General features: G+C 41.0%; 1 long non-coding RNA gene across 1 annotated transcript; it reads left to right on the top strand.

The window, feature by feature from the left end:
• The first annotated feature begins 317 nt into the window (after positions 1-317).
• LOC104153438 (uncharacterized) lies at positions 318-18970 on the top strand. The gene is made up of 3 exons (XR_696258.2): positions 318-785; positions 18429-18609; positions 18741-18970. It is a non-coding gene; the product is annotated as an uncharacterized lncRNA (long non-coding RNA).
• Positions 18971-20097: the final 1127 nt, after the last annotated feature.

Raw genomic sequence — 20097 nt, 5'->3', positions numbered from 1 at the left:
CACGCTCCGCGGCGCAGCCCCCCGCCCCGCCGCGCCGCGCCGCGCCACCCAGCCCCGCCCTCCCGGCTCCCCGCTCCCCCCGCAACGCCATTGGCTGACGCCGAGCTGCCAATCACTGTCAGGTAGCGGCCTCCCGCCCTCCTCGCTGCGCCGCGCCGCGCCGCGCCGCCCAGGTGCGCCGGCTGCGCCCACCCGCGCCGCGGGGGCTCCCGCGGGGGCTCCCCTCGCGGCCAGGCCCGGCGGGCGCGGAGCTGCCGCGGGGGAGCTCGCGCCTGCCTGCGGGGGCGGCCGCCCCTTGTCACGCCGAGTGGCTGTGACTGCACACCGGGAACCGCGCCCGCTGGCCGCGCCTGCGTGCCGCGCCGGGGCCGGGGAGTCCCCGGCGGGTCACACCCACGCACACCTCCACCCACCCAGCCACGCACGGCCGGGGCCGGAGCCGGGGCCGGCCTTGCAGCTGCACAAAAATAACCTGCTCAAGTAACGCCCTCAAGTAAAAGAGGCGCTGGGGCAGGGGAGGTTAGTAAGAACCGCGGGGAAGAGCCTCTGCGCTTCATTACAGTTAAAAGAAATTTCTTTCCTTATAGCGTACCTCGGCCTGAACGCCTGGCAGGGGTGTTCTCCGGCTCCCACGACCTGGGGCCGCCGCGGGGTGCAGCCCCCAGCCTGGCTGCTGGAGCCTGGCCTAGCCCCCTTGCAGCAGTCCTGCTCCTTGAGCAGTCCAGCACGGACGAGCGCAGTGGTCAAACGCACGGGGAGAAGCGCTTGGTGTCCCCAGTTGCAAGGTGAGAGCTCTACTTGGTGTCTCTTTTGGGATGGGAAAGCAAATTACATCTGTCACAGTGTCCCCCATCATCTCAGGCAGCATAAATATTGTTTAGGGCTTGTTTATACATGCAGTTGTTCAGGAGGAGCTATTCCTGACTAACTTCATGACTAATTTCCAGAATAAGGCTGAGCTGTTCCGGTTTAGTTTAACACTCTGTGAGTTTAATTAAAGAGGAACGGGGCAAACCTATTCTAGAAGAGGGATGTTTACAGAGTTGTTGTTGACTAGCTTTTGTGTAGACAAGCCAAAAATCAAGACACCTAGCCTGGCTTCCCATTTCCCTACAGGGCGATGGACAAGTTGCTTGTTGTGCAGATACTATTGTTTTAAAAAGCTGCAAAGAAAATAATATGGCAGTTATGACACATGTTCTCTGCTTTGATTTGTCTGATGTTTTTAAGGGACTTTTTGTTGGCTGTCCTTGTGGTATTTTCCCTGAACGTGAGAAGACGTTATGAGAGACTGACGTTCAGTACAACAGCATTAGTTTTCAGCTCATTCACACAACCATGGTGAGCTCCTGGTGGTGTGTGACCATCCTTTTGCCCCATGAACATAAGCTAGTTGGATAGCAAAGCTGAATTCCTAACTGAGATTCCTACACACGATGGTAACACAAAAAGATAGCGCAAAGCTGGTGCTCAAACAGGGTGTTTTACAGGTGCCCAAATAAATTCTGGAGCCCACGACAAATATGTATAAGACTCCCTATGTCAGGAATATTTAACTGAAGCAGCAGTTACACAGGAGAGTCAGGACAGAAATACTTTTCAACCTTGTTGCTGGGAAGCACTGTTTAGCGGCACTTGGTGCTCGAACAGGGAAGGAGAAGCAGCATGTTAGGAATGCAGTACGGCCAGTCAATTCAGGTATTGCATACACCTTGTGGGCCATAGCTCTTCATGAGACGCGGAGGACCAGTTTGGATCCGTTCTTCTGTGACTGCAGACTGTTTGCATGAGTCATTTGGATTCTTGATAGGCTGCAATAATAGAGACTCTGGGTCTCTCGAGCTTACACTTGCTCCCCCATTAGTCACAGGACAAGACTTTAGCTCTGACTTTTTAGCGAGAAGGAATGATTATTGTGGCTGCTGTATAAGGACATTCAGCGTCACAACTCCAGCAGGTCAAACATCGCCCACTTTTGCAAGATATGATATGGCCAAGATTCAGATCCCAGGTATAAGACCTCATGACTGCTCTGTCATAGAGTGGTGTAATCTTAACCCCATGATTTGTTTCAAGAGCATCTGCAAATTCCTTATCCTTGCTGCAAGAAGTGGAAAGGAAGAAGAGAAAAATCGTAGAACTCCTCCTCCTTTCTTTCTTGTAATGATGATAGAGTAGAAACATTCTTTATTTCAGAGCTATGTTAGTAGTAAAGGTTGTGTAATAATTATTCCTTATTACTGAAATCTGTCCTTTTTCCCCATCTGCACAGATGGCCCAACAGCTTTTTCTCAGAAAGACCTCCTTTTCCCATAGAGCGATTTCTTTTGCATGGGATCTAGGAGGAGAACAAGAAGATAACATCTTTGAATGGCAAGAACACAGTCTATGGATTTCTGGGAAAATTCTAACACGTTTGACTTCTTGAATCACAAATCCTTAATAGCATCGTTAGTCATTTCATCTCCTGGTAGAACATATGCCCAGCATGATAAATTGGAAGCTCTGATCTTCTGAAGAGCAGTCGCTTCTGATCACAGATTTTGGAGGCAGGGTCTATGAGAGCTGGGGGGTTGAGGGGGAAGTGAGAGAATTGTTTCAAGTCTGAAATAAGTCAGTCCCCACCTCTTCGCTTCAGATGAGTGATTGTTTTCCATTTTAGCTAAAACATGACAATTCTTTTAAGCACGCAGCAACTCCAGAAAGCAGCAGCATCCAGCTGAAACAGAAGGAGGAATAAATGCCCATACAATGAGAAGACAGTCATTTTAAGTCAGAATTTCATAAAGATGTACAGACTAAGATTCCAAGCTTTACTGTAGGTCCCATGAAAAAATAGTGGTCAAGTTGTCTGGACTTTTATTTCAGCAGCAAGATGAAGGTTATTCTCTAGAAATGTAGCCATATGTTTGTACACTGACTCAACCAATTAGGATAACTGTGCAGAAGTATTGCTTATAAGAAGTAGCATTTTAAATTTTAATCATTATTACTAGAGGAAAAATTGCTATAACTACAGGGAGTCTGTCCTGCATGCTTTTAGCCCCTGGAAGTTCTGGCTTCACATAAAATGAATGTAAGCTTGATAGTATCTTGGAAGTAAAGGCGAGTTTGAAAGCGCTCTTGAGTATTATGATGGCTGCACGGAAATACGTGCAACGAGGTTAGTCTCGATATTGGTGCTGTCTTAGCTGATTATTTCCCCAATTTTTCTTTAAAGAGAGACTTGTAATTGTTTCAGTTTACTTCCTTTCCAAACAAAAATTAATGAGTCTTCTTAACATCTGTGTATCTAAGTCTACTGTATAGGCCATAATGTCTGTAACAGAGTTGTCTACAAGATTAAAGCCCCCGCATATTATCCTATGTTGATAGTGCTTCTTCAGAAGATGCTCAGTAGTGGAATAGATACTCTTTTACAGCCCAAGACTAAAGTTCACAGTGCTGACCACAAGCACCTCAAACTTCCAAAAGATCTAAACCCATCTACATCAGGCAAAAATAAATCTGATAGAGAGTGAAGGCAAACAGAGTTGAGAACAGCTCATTAAATCATCAAGAGTGCTGTATATTCATACTGGAAAGCCAATATAATTTATCAGTTCTGCACATGCCATGTGGTTCTACCGTATCCAAAACCTAAGAGAGGAAGTCCACTCCAGCGTAGAGAGCCTATGCAAAGGACCATACACCAATTTCAGCTGCCCTTGAAAGGATCAAGGGGCATACATAATCTGAGGATTTTCCTGACAAAAAGTTTCCCACACTTATTCTACCTCAGTACACAAGAGGGAGCTAGATAAAGAGGCTGTAGCAAATATCGGTTCCTTGCATCATTTGAACACTCTCTGCCCACACTTGCAAAAGGGATAGAAAGTTCAAATGGGAAAGCATAGCCACATAATCCATCACCAAATGTGTTCTCTTGCTTCCCCATGTGAGCTCTTTATGCATCTGCTGCAGGCACTTAACCTGCTGCACGGTCAGCCTTTCTAGAGCTTTGCATGTTTTCCCCTTGTATGCATCTGTTTGACATTTGGCTCAGTTATTTATATAGGTTCTGGATTTGGCCCTGAAGCTTTTAGCAGAATTTATATACGCTGTTAATGATACTGTCCCCAGTTTAGAAAACAAAGAAAAATGGACAATTCTGCAGAGAGTCATGGGCAGGATGATATACCAAAATGGATTGTGCTGGAATAAAATGAAAGCTATGGCATCAGGAAGGCCAGAGAGGGAATGCAGCTTACCTCCAAATTCCCAGCTCCTGAATCAATATGGAAAACAGTAACAAATGGTGCCATGCATAATAATACAGAGCTTGACCAACATTTAAAACGAGTCAACAGATAATACTTCAAAAGTACAAAAGTGAAAGAAAAAAACCTTGCACCTTAGAAAAAGTTAAACCCTCTGCAAAAAGACTGGCCTGCTTACAACAAGTTTCTGTATAAAAGAAGCATACCTGTGGGCACCTAAGGCTGCATATGAATACCTGCATTCAGATTAAGACACTGGTACAAAACTGATCCATGACTCATGTCTGTAATCCCAAGCAACATGCAGAGTCACGAGCAAACATGCAAGGGGCTTCCACATCTGCCCCCTTTCCAATACTGCTGAGAAATCAGGTACTGCAGGTTTCCTACCCTGCAGTTTCACATCTCATAGGAGACAAGTACTTTCACCAGACTAACTACCCTACTAGGCCTAAAGGTGAAGGGCAGGTTAAAATTAAGTTTGGAGCCAAGAACTGAAGCCAACAGAAGGAGTCAAGACACCAGGGCCACAAAGAGTCATATCAAACTGAAAAGCATAATCAGAAAGGCATAGAGCCAAAAGTTTGGAAACCAAAGAGTCCCTGTTATAAGGTGAGTCAGGGCTGGAACGAGGTGAGGTACAAGAACCTAACACAAAGGAGACAGGAACCAGAGATCAAGACTAAACAAACAAGAACGAAAAGCAAGAGAGAGAAGCAAAGCTACAGCCAAATGGTAAAGCAGACTGCCAAGCGCAACTAGTGGTGTTGCCTGACACATCTGCTGTTAGAGGAAATTAGCCAAGCCTTAGCTCCTGCACAGCTGGGCCATGACCCCAGTTGCCAAGGAGCCCTATTGCATCCAGCTGCAGGGCCAGCAGCCCAGGCAAAGGCTAACAGTGTGGACAACTTTGTATCAGCTTAAAAGTGGACCTGCAGGAGTAGCTTGTCCCTATAAATTTACTGGTGCAAGCCACAGGTTTAATTCAGTCTGTGTATCCAGTAGAGCACTGCACTGGTTTGCCTAAAGGTGTTTAAAACGACAGCTGTAATTAAACACTCAGAGTCTGTGCAGTCGAAAGGCCTTAGTGCAGAAGGAATAGAGGTATTTAAGGCAGGCAGCAGTGCCAAGGGTTCCCAAAAGTGGAAGTCCCCTCATCTCCCCCTACCGGTCTGCACATCTGCAAGCCTTTCCACCACAGTGACTAGGAACACCTGCCTACTCTGCTTTGCCTATGCCTGTACTTTGTGAAACAGCACAGCAGGCCCCCTGGGAGCTGCCTCCAACATCGACCCGTTCTCAAGATGCTGGCAATTGCTTAAAACCACAGTCCTGCTATCAAGAATTAGTCATTTGCTCCCAGAGAGTTCATCCTGCAGGCTTTGGTTCTTAATTAGACATTGCTCTTAATGGAAGACTACAGAATACAGGATTTCACAATGGGCTTTACGATGTTATCCCAGTGACTATTAAAATCTTTCAGCAAATACAAATCAAGAAAGCAATAGAAGAAAAATTTTCCTCTTTTAAGATGTTCTTTCAGTAGCAAACACTATGACAAACAGATGCCTGTTCAGAGGGAAAGGAACAATATTTGAAGGAAGTAAGAACAGCAAAATAACAAAATATATGTTGATTTTGTATTAGAAGTATTTACTATATGATTAATTTAACTCTGATGTAGTATTGAAAACTACTAGTCATAGGAGCAGCTGAAGAGATTCTGAAGTAAAATGGGATACTCAGTATGTTTAATACCCAGAATGCTTTTCTGCCTCCTTTTTTAGGAACAATGCTGTTGTCAGAGACACAAGAACAAAGAGAAACATGTGCAATTGTTTTTCCAAGAGTGGAGCCTTATTTGTTTTTATAAAGATGCCATGAATTATTTTGTGTTTTTGCTGCCTTTATAGCCAGAAAGGAATACAGATTAAATCCCTGCTACTTTAAAGGTAACATGGTGGAACACAGCCTGGAAGAAATGATTTATTCAAGTGCCATCAGTGCCAACTGAGAGCTCAGCGGTAACAAACAGACCATAACTGACATTAGGGGTAAGATGATTAATCAGAGCAAGTTAATACCCAAGGAACAAACCCTGAAAAGTTTATTTTAATTGCCAAAAACTCTCAGACTATAAAGTGTCCTGTGATGTATTATTTAAAGTAGCAGGGTGAGTATGAGAGGAAACAATGGACTAGAATGTGTTTTCTGTACTGATCTCCTGTGCTAAGTCTTTTCCCAGGAACTTTGTAATGGTAAAAAGGACAGAACAACCTGATCTCTGAATGCAAAATGCTCAAATGTTTACAAAGCAAAACATTGAAACCTGGAGATCCCTATACAGTTTAAGGAGCTCTAATGAATATAATTGCTATATTGAATTGAACAAAACCAACTTATTCAGGTTGGTTTAGTGGCAGCATTATAGAATTAAAAAAATTTTTCAATTAATATTCAGTTAGATTGGCCATAATTTATGCATTGAAGATCCAGATTCTCACTTCCCCCACGGCTTTAAATTGCTATAGGATACAAAGGTGCTTTATAATGGTCATAAGTTATGCTCACTTAAAATCCATTTTATATTCCCGGGGTGATGAAGAGCAGCCCTAATGTAAGGAAGAACCAGGTTTCTAAATGACTACAAACATTCTCAACCAACATTGCAAACTCAAGGCTTCAGTCTCAGCAAACCGCTGCAAAGGGACTCCCTCACTCTAGCAGTCCCCCTGCCAGCTGCAGAAGGCTTCCCTGCAGGGCAGCTTGCAGGATCAGGTATTAATATCCTTTAAAAAGTAACAGAAAAACAACAAGCAAACTTCCTCCTTCCCTCCATGCACCCATATGATTTTAAAACATCAACTTCAGGCATACCAGAGAACATCCTTTCAATCCAATTTTAATCAAATTGCTTTTTAGCTTCTCAAGTTTTATATAAGAGTCGCATGAGCTGCTCTTATTTTCCTCCTCCTCCCTCACTCCTCAAAAGAAAGTTTCAGTGCTCTGTGCTTACTCAAAGAATGGCATTCAGCACAGCAACACACACATAAATCTTTTCTGAATTGCTAAAAATTGTTACCCAGAGGCTGGTATAGCTCTATGTGATTACAATCAAGTGCACAGGACTGCAGAAGACAGTTGAAAAGCACTTGGATAATATATTTTCCTTTTACAATATCCTTATTGGTAGAGGGCACATCCATTCTATAAATAGATGTGCCCTACAGGATGGTGCAGTTTCATCATTTTGACTTTAATGGTTTGTGAAAATAATTTAAACCATAAGTAAGGAGCAGACATTAACATTATTCAAAACTGTGAAGATGTTGCTATTGAGTGTAAGTGAAATATTTTTCAGTTATTCTCACTATCTTAACATCACCCATAAGCCTAGCATTTGTATTCGTCACTTTGTATGACTCTGCCTAAGAAGGAGATATTTCCCAAACTGTCCTGGAGTTCACAGCTATCCCAAGAGTAATGACTTCTTGCTGGTTGACTTCCAAAGGATGTTGTCAGCCCCTCAGTAGTTCATCTCGGATGAAAATCACCCTTGTGCTGAGGCCAGGCCAAGATCATATACCAAATAAGTCTCATTTAAGTCTTCAGATTAGGCTTAAGTGATATTTAAGTACTACAGAGCTGGCCTTCTGCTCGGTAGTTGAATTTATCCTTGTTATAAAATATCTGCAAAGATCCGTTTGCCCCAAGTGAAAAATTAGCAAGGGCTTATTCTGACCTCAAAGTGGGATAGGTGAGACTTCCAAAATCCAGAGGAGCTCAGGAGACACACCCGGCCAGACTCTCAAGAATTTTCCATTTAAACATTTCAGCCGGCAGAGAGGTGATCACAACTATCCTAGAAGAGGGTCTGGAGAAAGGACATTGTTGCAATTAGTCAGTCCCTGGAGACTTGCAGGTCAGGAGCAGCCCTGATGCTGTGGGTGGTGCCGAATGTGAAAGCCACTAGCTTTCACTAGCCACGTGCGCTAGCACCACATGCTTGCGTCTTGTCCTCCTCAGGCACGAAGCAGGATGCCAGAGGATGTAGCTGTGTTATCTCATTCACGTATCTACCCATTTTCAGCTCAGTTAGCCAGGCTTGCACCACAGAGAAAGGGGCAGGAGATGAGGAAGAAGAAAGTGAGTACTGCTATACAGGTACACAAATGCGGACTGCCAATACGCTGAGACCCTTCCAGGAGGCAGATGACCTGAGCAATGGATCATGAGCTCGGTCAGTCCACTAAAGTATTTTCCTTCTGCCCCTGTCCTGTCCAAACTTAGCTTGATGCCTTTTATTCTTGCTCCAATTTCTTTTAGGCATTGGGTCAGCTAGAAGAAAGGTCTTGTTCATACTGGAAAGAAACAAGAAAAATGGATATTTCCAGCACCGTATAATTAGAGTGCGAAGCATGGCCACAGATAAAATATAGATGCATGTAAAATATAGGAACCAGACTTACTGCCTTACTAATGCAATTATTCATATGCATGGCAACACAAATATGCTGTGGAAGAGAATCTGTGTCAGTAATAATGTTTGCTCAGATATTCACTTCACTATTCATGGGCTCAGCTGGAGAACATGCAGTGGGGAATGATTCTTCCTACCCTCGTCCATGTCCTTCCATTTTGTGTCCTCAAAAATTTCCTCCTTTGTCTTCCTTTCTTCCTTTCTCTCCTTTTTTTCTGGATTTTTAATTCCCCTCTCCCCCATTTCTGAAGTACCCAGAACAATATTTCAGAAAAGTTTTATAACAGCATGTTTCCCTTTAATAATGTAGATTGCACCTTGCAGCACAATATACATTCCCTTTCTTCTGGAAGAATCTTCTTTGTAGTACCTGATACTGGGTACTCTTTTTCTCTTTCCTTCTCTCTTCCTTCCTTCCCTTCTTTCTCTTCCTTTATTTTTCTTCCTCCTTCTTTCCTTCCTTCTCTCTTCCCTTTTCCCCTTCCCTTTCCTTCCCCTTTTCTTTTGCTTCCCTTCCCTTTCTCCTCTCTCCCTTTCCCCTTTCTTCTCCTTCCCCTTTCCCATTCCTGTTCCTGTTCTTGTTCCCATTCCTGTTGCCTTTGCCTTGCCTTTGCCTTCCTCTTCCTCTCCTTTCTCCTTCTTTCTCTCAATCTCTTTTTTCCTCTTTCTCTCTCTCTCTTTCTCTCTCCCTTCATCTTCTTAGCTCTGTTACAGCCCATGGCAGACAGTAATAGAGAAGGCCCTGATGTGATATTTCCCAGAGATTCTTTCCCAGGAAGGTGCCATTTCACAGTGTTCCCAGAACATATGCTCATAGTGCCCACAGGCACTTTCCAAAGTATTCTGGCGGTTCTTAATCTTAAATTCTATTATTGGAAGTTGTCTCTAATTTCTCCCTATCAGAACGTGCACTTTGGATGTTTTCAACTTTGTCCGGCCACTGCCTTTGAAGTACCTAACTAAATACATTCACAGGTAAAATCTGGCTGTAGCTCACAAATGGAGGTGAAGCTTAATAAATCTATTTTTCCTAGATTAAAAACAATGAAATTTCTAATACTGTTCTAAATATATGGTCACTGCCAACACTAACACACATAGCAGCCAGCTTCCATCTGCATTGAGATTTCCCAGACAAGCTGTACAATATCACTCCTGAAACTGCTAAGCCTTGACAATAATCAACAGATAGGTGTGGAGACACAGCAGCGACATGGGATAAAGTTAGTCAGGCAGGCCAGTAAAATACATATTAGCACAAAACTGAGGAAGAAGCTGCTGCTGACCCACCAGGGACAGGCACCAGCCTTTTTATTCTGAAGTTCTACATATTTTGGAGGTCACCAGAGGAAACATATTCATCCATATGATATGAATATATTCATATTAGATATATAATTCATGTGATATGAATTATATATAGATATATAATGTAGATATATAATGTTCATGTGATATGAAGATCATATAGGGGAACTCCTATTATATGAATTAATGTTAAGAAATCATGTGGACTTTCTCCTAAGATTATCCTGAGTTCCCAAATGAGGGCGGAAGAGGAGAGAAGGTTTATAATTTCCTGGAATTTAGCAATAAACATTTGTTTTCTAGCCTTTCAGTTACTTTATGTTAGACAGAAAGTATATATCTATTTTAAATCAGGCTCTCTCCTACTGTCCCTGCCACTTCTGGAAGGGCTTTCTTTTCCTTTTAGTGCTTTAAAAGGCACTGCTTGGCATCTTTCATAATTGATTGTGCAGAAGGGCAGGAACACTAACACCTTTTTGCCTACCCTACTCAGCAGCCACAGAGAATGGTTTCCTTTCCCTGCTCGCGTTGTTGATAAGCAATCAACAACAAGAGAGTTTCACATTTCATATTCAGAGATGCAGTACCTGGAAGCTGAAATCAGCAAAATTCAAACTGGAGACAGGACACACATTTTTAACAGTGTGGGTAATTAGTCATTGGAATTGCATGCCCTGGAATATGCCATGACACTTGGTGCTTCTAAATCAAGTCTGGATGTCTAGAAAAAGATGCTGTCTACCTCAACTGCAAGATAGTGGACTCAGTACAGGCACCACTGGCCTTGTTATGCAGAATATAAGACCAGATAATCCTAAAGACTTTAGGGGCTAGGAAATCTACACAGAAATATGTTCAAGTGTAAAACACAATTTGCACAAATGCTGGTAATCTACACTATCTATGAATTCACCTTTTCTGAATATTTTAAGCAATCAGATTTAAAATGAGCTTTCTGTGGGTATTTTTGCTAGTCAAACTGGAATATACAGTGCATACAACAGAACGTGTACAACTGGAACAGAGCTACAAGTGCAACGAAAGCAAAATTCCCATAAAACGTGGACACTGTTTGCACATTTTATTCACGTATTCCTATTTTAGCAGTTCTCTTTAAAAACCTGTAAATGATGATGAACTGTATTCCAACAAAAATAATATACTGAAGGGCAACAGCAAGAGAACAAAAGGGTAGCAGCTCACCAAAGTCAAACCACTCAGCTCTTGCATTGACCAAGGCTAAGGCACCTGAGACACTGTAGTCTGGATTTCTTCTGACACATCTCTATGTCTTCAGGATTTACTTCATATGTGCCATAGTAAATCTGAGTGTAATTACAGTTCTGTCAGACAGATCCCCCTCCGAAGCAAAATCCTTTAGGAGAGAGTGAAGGAGAAAAACTCCACTCAGCTCTCACTAACCATTACCAGAAAGAAACTTCAGTCCCCCTGATGAAACGTCCCCTTGGAGCACAGGTCACCCAAAACAGACAGCAAGAAAGTAATGAAGTACTTTTTGCAGCTCATGCCATGTTGGTTTGCTTAAGAATTTGACTTGTATGTAAAGAAAGAGCTGGAATTCACGACAGTTTCTCATTCTTGGGAATCATACATTTGAATGCTGGATGTCCTATATCTTACTGCCACCTCCAGTTAATTCAAAGAGTTCTCTGTGGCATTTGATGCCAGCAAATCTATCAATCCAGCCTGCCGACTACATTAATCTTTCCTAAATACTCCAGATGTAGTATCTGTAGGCAAGCAAAATACGATATGCATGAAAACACAGGACTGCTTTTCATAGGAAGTGGGAGACAAAGTCTCTTATCTGACTGTTTCATGGCACTAACACAATGGGACATCTTTCTAGTGATACTAGTCCAAATTATTGCTCATAGACCATTGCTACTTTGCTTAATTTCTGCCAGTTGTCCATTTGACTGCCAGGTGAATTTGATCTAGTCATATGGAACATTTTAGCTGTAACTGGTAGTTAAAACACACCTTGTTTGGAGCGTTATGGGGAAAAAAAAAAGGAAAAGAAAGACTGAGTCCATTCAGCCTGTGGTTTTACCTTACTCCTCAATTTAGTCCATTTATATCAGCGAGGCTCCACAAGCTTCCACAAGAGCTAAATGTGTCTCCTAGGATCTTTCTAATTCCCAGAAGAGTCATTATGCAATCCAGAGCCCCCCAAGCCAGCACCGAAGTGAGGTAACATGGTGGTCCCAGAAAAAAAACAGGCCTTTTAGATGAGATGTCGGACTGATGTCCCCTGGGAACCTACAGACTATGTTTCCAGAAAATAAGGACACTAAGCTGAACCAGCTGGGGACATCACAGTCTTGCCTGCACAGACAACAAATTATTTGGTTGTGTGTCATTTTGAATCAACAAATTTTCCTTCAGTGTTCCTGAACTGACTTCCAGAATTAAGAAGGAAAGCCTGGAGCTTAGTGCTTTTCAAAGTGTAATACATGCCAGGATCCTATCTGTCCACCCCATGATTATGTAAGAGTGGATCAACAAGTCTCCCTGCTTTTCCCTTCCCATGGCACAGCAGCCATAATTTAAATCCTGGTCTGCAATGTTTGCTGTGCGTCGATGGCTCTTCAGATGAAAGGTTTGAGATGCCATACACCACAGAATCACAGCTAGCTAGCTAGCTACCAGTGCTGCAAGGTTTTCCTAGTGTATGGCCAGATATTAGAGAGCTATAACACAAAAGAGACCACGAATAGTCTTTCCTGAAAGCAGAACTACTTAGGCTTGAAAATTGCATAGTAGGATTCTGTCAAAAATTTCTCTCTCCCTCAAAAACTCACAATTTTAGGAATTTTTTACCTAAGAATAACCAAAATCTATAGAAGAGACATACATTCTTTGCTTATACTGATTTCTTCTCTTTTTCACTTTTTCCTTTTTCTTCTTTTTTCCTCTATTTACATGAGCTTTTAAATCTAGCTGATCAAAGCAGTACCTATTGTAGCTGTACAAGAAGAAGAAAGACCTTTACTATAGTTGGTTCAGAACCACAAGCTAATGCAGAGGTGTCATTTTGATGTCCTCTTCTGGCAACCGTGTAATTGTATCTTAAATAGCACAATGAGATTCAGTGAAAAAGTACTGCAATGGCTTTCGAGATAAGATTTATATTCTGATGCTCTTTCTGCCGCTGTACCAAAATTCTTGTGGTGAAGTCAGTGAATCACAGTAATATGTAAGTGTTGACAGCTATTTATGTTAGGTCCTTTTGAATTTGTAAACAGAATATGACAAAACTAAAGCAAATGCCAAGAGGTTATTTTACACTCTGCTGAACTACATGAAGTGAGATAAAGACATTTCAGAAAAGTTTTACATAGCTGGGGAAAAATATTGCACCATGGGACAAAAATTCAGATTGCGTTGGAGACAAAAACTGTAACATGGTTCCCACATGCCGTAACACTATGCCGTTTCACATTAGCTTCCTATCTGTATAAAGCAGTAAATTAACAGACCAAGTGTGTACTGTGTGTGCATGTCCACGGTAAGTACGTGGTGCCAAGGCATTGTCTCTCTAAAGTTTTTATATTAGATACTTGCCCCACTGCAGCACGTGTGGTTTATGGACCTAGCACATTTCAACTCCAGCACTTGCATATTTCACAAAAACAAACAAGAAGGGGTGTGAAAGTGCTGGCCTAGCCACAGGCAGGATGTAGCACACAGAGTGTTTGAGCAGCCAGCCACATCCTCCTCCACTGTTTCCTTTTTAGGTTTTATGGGAGTCCCCAGGAATCCACAGGCAAGCAATATTCATTTCTTTATTCTGCTCTTTCCCTCAACATCCCACTCTCATCTCGCTAGAAATCACCTAAGAGAGAAAAATAAATGAGGATTGGGGTATAAGAATGTGAAGAGCTTGCTTGGTAGGGCAATAGACAAACAGATTTGGAGTTAAAATTAACAAGGCATCCCTGCCCTGTGTCTCTGTTCTAGTTTTCAAGCAGCTGACTGTGAGGCATTCAAGCTTTTGGGTTTTTTTTTGCCTTGCCACATTTCTATTTTTGAACACATCTGAGGCAAAGGAAGAGAGTACTTTCAAGCAATCGAGTCCAGTTGCTATTTGTTAATGCAATCACTTTTAGCAAGGCTCAGAACGACCCAAGCTATGCTCAGACTGATCTTGTGATAATGCAAAGTGGTAAATACAGCCATAAACATATTAACATGAAAACTAAGCAGTCTGGCAGAATGAACGAGACGTCTCCACTGCTTTCGTTCTCTAATTGCACACCATGCCCTTCCATCTCCAGGAGATTTTGTTTCCTTGATTCTTAAAGGGAAATAATAGGGAAGTAGTAGAGAGGGGCAGTGATCAGGTAAGTTCCAACAGGTGAAAACATACATGAATTTTGCTGGACACTGTCATTACAAGTTATTTATGCACCATTCTCTTTCACTCAAACTGATTTAAATCAAGAGTAACTCAACTATTCAGCCAGTATAAAGAAGTTATCACAAGTGAATATCTCATGGTTTTCTCAGCTTAGAGGAGGTCACAACATTTCGTGTGAATATCAGCTGTCACTTCTGCCCTCCCCTTAAGAAAGTGTGCTTCCTGCTTGCTACAGAAAAAAAACTTGAAAATGCAAGCACTCTAGCTTAACAAAATCAGAAGAACCTCTAAATGTATTATTGCTTGAAGCATTATTACTTTCAAGCCAATTTCATGATTTTGAACACTTGGGATTGGCAACAGTGAGCAAGTTGGAACAAATGAGGTGTAAATGCTAAGGCCAACAAAAAATCCACTGCACAAAGAGCATCATATGTGATTCTGTTGTCCACGCTGGCTGACCTCTAAATGGTATCTGGAATGCTACTTAATGAACATTGTTTCAGTAACCTTAGTTTTATTGCCAAAGTCAATACTTCTGTTCATGGTAACATGGCACATTTTGATAGATGTTATTTAGAGATATACTGATCACAGAAAGCCTGATGAAAGCTGGAAAGATTGAGGGAACAGATAATGTTTTCAGGAAAAAAAATTGTAAGACATGGAAAATTTTACTTATTTGGGCAGCTGAGCACAGCAGATGGCAAGATCTTAAGGGAAATAAACACAAAGTTTGGGAAAGCAAGAGTGTGTTCTAGCAGTTGCCAGTGATCTCATGCAGCAGGAAAATCAGTCAAAAATTAAATAGATACTCAGTAGCACCAGTGTTTTGTCAACAATTTTGTAAAGAACAGGGACTTGGCAGCCAGAAAGGATTGGACAGAGGAGACTGACTGGCTTCAAGGGCCCATGTTTGTAAAAATAATTGTCAAGATCAGATGGTATAACAACTTGAGTAATCAGGAGTTTTTAATGGAGATTGACCAATTGTGTACCAAAGAGCATTCATCTGTAACACCGGACTTAATGTGCATCTGTCACAGTCCAGTCCTGGGCTAGTGCCTGCCAACTCATCAAGGAAACCATGAACAAGATTTGAACATATTACTTGCCACAGTAAATGATATGGTCCTAAGGAAATGTTTTGATCAATTAATATGGTTCATCAGTATGCTCATTAATTAATATGGTTCATATGGTTCATAAATATATGAATAAGTTTATAAATCCAAGCACAGAGTATGCATAAATTATGTTATTCCATGGAAGGCCCATGACAATTTCCTTCAGATGAGGATGGACTGAAACATTGTACCATATCTCACCTTGAACTTGATCCTTTCTCTATTCATTCCTACTCATTTCACATCTATGGGATAAATAAAGAAGGCAAGATTGGGCCTATTATGTCAAAATGAATTAGCAAGTGATTTCATTATAGGACAGGAAATTACAGATGGCCAGAATTATCCATTATTCTGATTGTGTTTCAGGTCTAAATTTCTACTCCAGTTCTCTTTGTACATGGGTTTTTCCTTGTTAGTCCTCATTTTAAACTATTGTGTAAAGGGTAAAAATAGGTTGGTGTTGTTCTGTGATGCTACCCAGCTGCCACAACCTGAAAAAAGGATGGCTGTGGGTGCAAGGAGAAGTGATTATGGAAATTATACATGCTTTCTATGCATAGGCACTAAAAGTGTAATCATTCTGGAATTGAGATGGCTTCATCATTATTTAGAACCGTACAACTTTTATAACATCTGCCTTGGGATCAAGTATCAAGTATGCAGCATTTACTTAAAAGAGAAAAGGCTGAGTATATCAACAAGTTATACAAAATCTTTTGCATGTATCTCTACCTACATGTGATGCCTGTGCCTGTGTGTACATGTCTAAAGCTGGAAGAGAGCAGGAGCTCACTCTGGATACTGTACCTCCAACACTGGAGAAGACCACAGCATTAACACAGTGCCTAAAGTACACACTAATTATTTAACTGCTCAGAGTTTTATCTGGGTAACCAAAAATTTCTTCCTTCTGCCCTGGAAAAACTGAGCTTTCTGTCCCTCAAGTTCAGCTGATAATGCCTGGTTTTAAGTTTACAGATGAGATTAATGAAGTGCTCTCCACAGTAAGGTTATGTACCTTTTTTAATAGAAATGATACATTCATTACCAAATTTGTACTAAACAACTGGATAACTTCCTTGTCTACTGGTTTCAGAGGATTTCTCTGGGCTTCAGAAAGGGGATAAGATTTCATGCAGCATTTGAAAAGGGCTGAATCAAGTAAAATGACACATGATTTTTGTGTGGATGTGGATACCTTTGGCCTAAATCTGGATACGATGGGACCATGACAAAATAAGCTCTAGCAGGAATCCAAATTAGAGCATTTAGGTAACTTACGTCCGTTCTTAATCCAGTTTTAGGTATTCCAGACAGAGGCATAATATTAGGACCTGCAGGAAACAGTCATTTTGTGAGGGAATAGTCACTGCTGTTTGTTGATGTGGGTATTAAGTGGACTCTCAGGCACTTGTGGAAAATCTCACTAGAGTTTTAGGTTCCCAAGTATTTAAAAATATTACAACTACATTAAAACTACATTAGAACTACTATTAATAGTTCCTTCTACTTTAAAACATTGGGCCATTAGAAATCAAGACATACAGTTGTCCATTTTGCCATGAATACAGACAAAAAGTATACAGTGGACAACATGTCTCCAGAGAAAATTTCCTCCTAAAATCTAATTATTTGAAATTCATGTGTTCTCTGAAGTTTGAGAGTTTGCTATGTACTTTCTGTACATTTAATATTATTAACTGTGGATATGTTTGTTTTCTATTTACACCATTAGATTCTCTTTCGCACCCAGATAAAGAAGCTCACCCCAAATGTAGCGTTGGCTACTGAATCCAATAGTCTAAATATTTACATGGAAAGAACAGTCTTTCCATCAGTTTTGCACTTACAATTGTTCAGGTACAATGAACCCTGCTCACCCATTGGCAAGGTGAACTAAAGTTTTTCTTCTGCAAGTCTTTTTTTTTTTTAATTATATATCCATAAGTTTGTTTTACCTCTAGTGCTAAGTGTTTCAAGTGTAAATATTCTGCCTTTCCACTGGTTCTAACTATGGCAAGGCAAAGGCAGTGCAAATGTCTCGCCAGAATACAATCATTTTCTTCATTGCTTTTTATTTCTTTCAATAAATGATCATTTGAATGCCCTTGCCCAAGATTCTGTACAATATGCAGGATGTTTTTCCAAAAAAGCAAGCTCAATTTCTAGATCCAGTTTTCTCTTCCAGACTTAAGTCTGTTTCAAAGATTATGGTGATAATCCCATCAATCACCCACCTTATCTCTCTAATGTCTATTATCAGACAAACAAAAAACTACCTGTGCAAAGGTTCATTCCTCAGCCAGTCTATCTGCAAGCTTAATACAGCTGTGGAACTGCGTGAATCTTAATGTCTTTGTCTATTAGGGTGTGCAATATCCTAGGCAAATTCTGAGATAGGAAAAAATCCCTTCTCAGTGATTCAACGGGAGGGACTTTGAGACATGAAGCATCTCTTGCAATGAGATGCGTTCAAAACCTTGGAGGATAAAGCCTTTGAATTACTGAGCAGAGATCTCATCTTTAGCAGAAATCTCATCTTTATTTATCTATACCTTAGCATCAATAAATCACCTAATCATTCGTCATAAACAGGTAAGTACATGCCTATAATCATACACATATACACAATTCTGGAATTTAAAAAAGGAGATATATAAATAATTTGTGTTGTCAGATGTATAGAAAGTAAATTCTGAAGTGTTTCAGGTTACAATTATTTCTATATTCTAGATTGGTGGCAATTATCTCTGCGTTTAGTAATGTTATAGTATTTAATCAGGATTTCACAATTATCTTTGATAAAGGTACACACCTTATTTACATGCTGAAGGAATTAACTTTTAACTGTATGTTATTGTGGTCAGATATCACAGTTCAGTCAGGACAGAGAGCGTACAAGCAGTGTGGAGAGGAGGCTACCTCATCCTAACGAGGTTCTGCATTATTATGCTGTCAAAAACCCAACATGTGAACTCCTAGGAATGCGGACCTGCTCATCTCTGGTTTGCAATCCAGTGACATTCCAAACAACAAGCACACGCATGAGTAAGTTTATAGCCCTCTCCCCCTCCCTTTTTAAACGTTTGATTAAACGCCCACGCAATATTCATTTTTGCTGAAACACCCATCAAAATGTAGTATTTTAAGAAAGAAGTTCTATGTCGTTTCCTTTCCAGAATCCAAATAAAGGTATTTATGGGTGTAATGAGAGGGGCGTTTGGAGCAGAAGGTCTCCACTGTACCTTGCCTCCTGAGGGAAAATGCAGTACACGTTGACGGCAGCGCAAGCCAACCATGGCAGGAAGTGAATGTAGCCTTTCAGTATGAAATGTCAAAATGACTTTTCGTTGTCAGCCCGGAATGTCAAATGTAAGTTCTGAAAATAAACCCATTTACAGTTCAGGTACTTGAGCTTTCATTTTCTCTATCACAAAAAGCATTGTATTTGTTTGCACTCAGATTTCAGCCCAAGTTTACTTGTGGGAGTGCACAAAAAAGGTCTTTTTCATATCTGCCAACCATTTGAATGTACAACAAAGAATACTTAAACCTTTCGCATGGATCCAGGAGTTGTGTCTGACTAAAGATGGTTGAAATCAATACTGCAGGTAGAGGAATGGCAATCTTACTCCCGGCAACCATGAGAGCATGGTTATGAAAGAGTCAACATTTAATTTGCAACCCTATCTTAAAAGTTACTCATTATTCTTTGGAACATATTTGAAACATGAATTTGTAGTTGCAAAGCTAGCATAGAAAAAACACCATGAGGATTCTGAGAAATCATTATTACTATTTGAAAAAAAATTGAAAGAATTTGCTAGCAATTCCAGTGGATATGTTAACCTGCCTTTTACTTTTAAACATGTTGTAACCTGGCAGGCTTTTTCCCAAGGCAGGGAAGCAAACACAAGGACTGTGTCCTTTAAAGGCCCTTGCTTCACAGAGCAATTTATCATTTGAAAACAAAGACATAATACCAAAATACAACTATTTAACTGATAAGCATTGGCTTTAACAACAAGAAGCTTTTTCTCTTGCCACCAAAGTAAAACAGACAAACCCTGGCTTGGTTTGCTCCACAGGTCGAGCTTGTGCTCTCTTGGATAGATAGCTCAGCTAGATAGCCACAAGCCTCTCTGGACTGTTCCTTTACTTCTTTACGGGCCTGACTTCAGCTATTTGGTTTAGGCAGAAATTGGCTCAGACTCAAATACCATATATGCTGACACCTCATGAACAAGCAACTTTATTTATTGACCGGTAAAGAGCACTTTTAAGCGGCAAGACTGAAGCAAAACTGTCAGATCAATATACTAGGTCTTCTTTTGCAGTATCTATTTATGAATACATCTGTATCATAGCAAAGCAGTTATGCAATTTCTATTTCCCTAATATATTTTCACTTGCTAGAGATTATTTAATGAAAGTAGAATGGTAAGAAGAACTATCGCCCACTGATTGCTTCTAGTTTAAGCTTGGGGAGGAGGGTGTCTAATTCTTCACGTTCACATTCTGTTCCTTCACTTAGAC

The sequence above is a fragment of the Struthio camelus genome, chromosome 4 (assembly GCF_040807025.1).
Source record: "Struthio camelus isolate bStrCam1 chromosome 4, bStrCam1.hap1, whole genome shotgun sequence".
NCBI lineage: Eukaryota > Metazoa > Chordata > Aves > Struthioniformes > Struthionidae > Struthio > Struthio camelus.
The sequence above is the reverse complement of the archived record's forward strand: the minus strand, read 5'-3'. Positions and strand labels throughout refer to the sequence as shown.